We start from the raw sequence: 3,492 nt of genomic DNA on the forward strand, positions 1-3,492 counted from the left end.
GCGGGGAGGATTGGGTGGGGGGCTTGGGGGGGAGGCTGGGACGGGATGTGAAGAGTAAACAAAGGAGAAGGCTGCAATGTTTGATAAGAAATGTACGCATTAACCTGCCCATGTAATTGTAACCCCTCTGTACAGTGTGTTCACAAAAAATAAAAAATAAAATAAAATAAAAATAAAAAAATTAAAAAAAGAAGGTCAACAACCAAAAAAAAAAAAAAACCAGAAGCTGGTCTGGTGGGAATATAGCCGAAAAGGAATGTTACTACATTATTGGTTGAAAAGTAAACTTGTTCAAATACTACATAAAGAAGTATACAGGTTCCTCAGAAGGTCTCCCCTATGACCCAGCAATCCCACTACTGGTCATTTACCCAAATGACCACAGACAAGGCCACACTAAAGTTACCATCACAGCTATGTCAATTTTAGCATTATTTATCATAGCTAAGATATGGAACCAACACAGATGCCCCTCAGTAGATGAATCAATCAATCAAATGTCATATATATTCACAACAAAATTCTATGCTTCAGTTAGAAAGAATGGCATTGCCCCATTTGTAAGGAAATGGAAAGACTTGGAAAACATAATACATCAAACAAGCCACACCCAAAGAATCATAGGCTACATGTTTTCACTCATTTAAAAAAACTAGAATATGTCTAGGATATTCTTATAAAAGATCACAACAGCTCAATAGCTATATGCATGTCACCATAGAAAATGATGCTTATTGAAATGAGCTCCAAGAAGTGGATACAAGGTAATTGTATAGTGAACTGATTTTAGTTATTTATATTTGCTTTTTCCTTTTGGTTTATTCCCTGTAGTCACTGTTTTTGATATCTGTACCCTTTGTCTTAAACAAAAGTTTATCTGATTTGGGGAAGGGAAGGGAAATCACAGAAATGGTCTGACAAAGATTAACCAAAGCAACAGTGATATACACTAAACCCAATGTTGGAAATGAACTTTACAACTTTGGGGAAATGGGATATCAGAGTTGGGAGAAGCAGGAAAAAATGAGGAAGTGGTAACACTGTAAAAAAAAAGTACTTATTACTTATGTAACTGTAACTCACCCCTTGGAATATCATCTTCATAATAAAAAAAAATAATAGAGCTGACAGGAAGCTCGGCCTGACTTCTCTGTCATTCTCCCTAGGACAATGGGTGCTATTCTGTCCACTTCTTGTGGTGGGAAGTCCACTTCTTGTCAGTCGTAGGGCTTGAACTCTGGGCCTGGGCACTGTCCCCGAGCTCCTCAGATCAAGGCTAGCGCTCTACCACTTGCGTCACAGCACCACTTCCAGTATTCTGGTGAATATTTGGAGATAAGAGTCTCACAGATGTTCCTGCCCAAGCTGTCTATAAACCATGGTCCTCATAACTCAGCCCCCTGTGTCCTTAGGATTATAGGCCTGAGCCACCAGCACCTGGCTTAAATGTAATTCTGAAGCTATTTCTCTCTCTCTCTCTCTCTCTCTCTCTCTCTCTCTCTCTCTCTCTCTCTCTCAAACTTATTTAATGGGTGCTGGAGGAGGTGGCCCATCATCCCCATGTGGCTGGAACCAATGTGGCCCTCTCATTCTGGAGGTGGGCTGTGTGTAGGAGTTATCTTGCTCAGTCTGTTTTTCCAGCTCCATGAGGTAAGCCCCTCTGTGTTCTGGCTAGACTGTGACAGTTATTCATTGTCCATCTATCTTTACTGGACTCAGTATTGTGTTCAATATCCTTTTCTAGCAAAAAATTCTGGCTAAAATTATGATACGTAGTTACGGAATGAAAAAGTAATGCCATCTTAAGAAAGTCATTTAGGGCTCTGGGAATGTAGCTTTACAGTACGGTGATTGATTAGCATGCATGAAAACTTCGGTTCAATTCCTCAGTACCATATAAACAGAAAATCACTGAAAATGATGCTGTGTTTCAAGTGGTAGAGGGTTAGCCTTGAACAACAACAACAAAAATAGTTGAGGAATAATTCCCTATCCCTGAGTTTAAGCCCCAGGACTGGCAAAACAACAATAACAACAACAAACATTTAGTTCGTAAATGCAAAATAAACAACTGATACTTGGAATATATAACTGCTCCTTCCATACTGATAACTGACAATAATCCCTAATTCATGTACTTTACCTATATTAGTATACAATTTTGAAAACAAAAAACAAAAAATTTGTTCATTAAGTCACGGCAATTAATACCAGGAATTTGCTTAGATGTCAGGTGAAGATTAATTCTGGAAATTCAAAGATTCCAGGCTTTTGAGTGGTCACTGCTAATCAGAAGAGTAGCATAAGTGAGATTTGGAAATCTTTTTGATAAGTCATGGCACCAAAAAGGCAGAGGCTAATTAATAGTTTTTACAGAAGAGAAGGAATAACTCCAGATGGAAGGAATAAATGGTAATAACTAAGTTATACCACAAAATGTTCTAGGGAACCATTTTTGGTTATTAAAGAACTAGTCATCAACTAGGCTTATTCCTCATTGCCTTTAGCATTATATTAATTAGGATAATTCTTAATGTCTGTGTGATGTTGTATATCCTTCTATGCTGTACTTTCATACCTGAACTCCTTTGTTTTCTAAAAATCTCAGTCTTTTATATTTCTCTATGAACAATTTCTGATACTAAGTCGACAAATGCAGACAGCAGAGGATGCTAATGTAAGAGTCTCATAACACATGAATCATTAATGTAACAACATGGAAAAGGAGGACAAATTTATTGCTACCTCGATTTTTCTGAAAAGTTGCAATGTCATCATTTGATTCAAATTTCCATTCTTTGTCTACATAGTGTCAATAAGTGCACATAAATGCAAATATAAGATGGATGCTGGTGGCTCACACCTGTAATTCTAGCTACTCAGAAAGTTGAGACCACAGGATTGTGGTTCAAAACCAGCCTGGTCAGGAAAGTCCATGAGACTCTTATCTTTAATTAACCACATTAAACCCAGAAGTGGTGCTGTACCAAAAGTGGTAGAGTGCTCAACTTGAGATGAAGAACTGAGGGACAGAATCCAGTATCAGAGTTAAAGACACATGAGCAACAAAAAAGTGCAAATATGACTTTAAGTTTCCCCAAAAGGAATGACAAAGTCAATAGTAATCTTCACAAGTAGAAAAAATAATTCCAAAATGATTCAGTGCACCTACTTTTGTTGAGTTATTTAAGTTATGGTTTCTTTGCTTGACATATTCTCTTCGTTTAAAAAATGTCAAATATTAGATTTATAATAAACTTCATCTAATATTTCTTGGTTCCAAAGAGAAATCCGAGGGGAAACAAAGGAGGAGGCTACAATGCTTGTTAATAAATGTACTCATTATCTTGCCCATCTAATTGTCATCCCTCTATACAGTATTTTCACAATAAAAATTAAATAAAAGTTAAAAAAAATAGATGTCCATACAGTTGAAGTCACTTGGATTTATTATTATCTCAATTCAAAGCCAACCCAGGCAGGACAGTCTAA

The sequence above is a fragment of the Dipodomys spectabilis genome, unplaced genomic scaffold, assembly GCF_019054845.1.
Source record: "Dipodomys spectabilis isolate Male_0828 unplaced genomic scaffold, ASM1905484v1 ptg000612l, whole genome shotgun sequence".
Lineage (NCBI taxonomy): Eukaryota > Metazoa > Chordata > Mammalia > Rodentia > Heteromyidae > Dipodomys > Dipodomys spectabilis.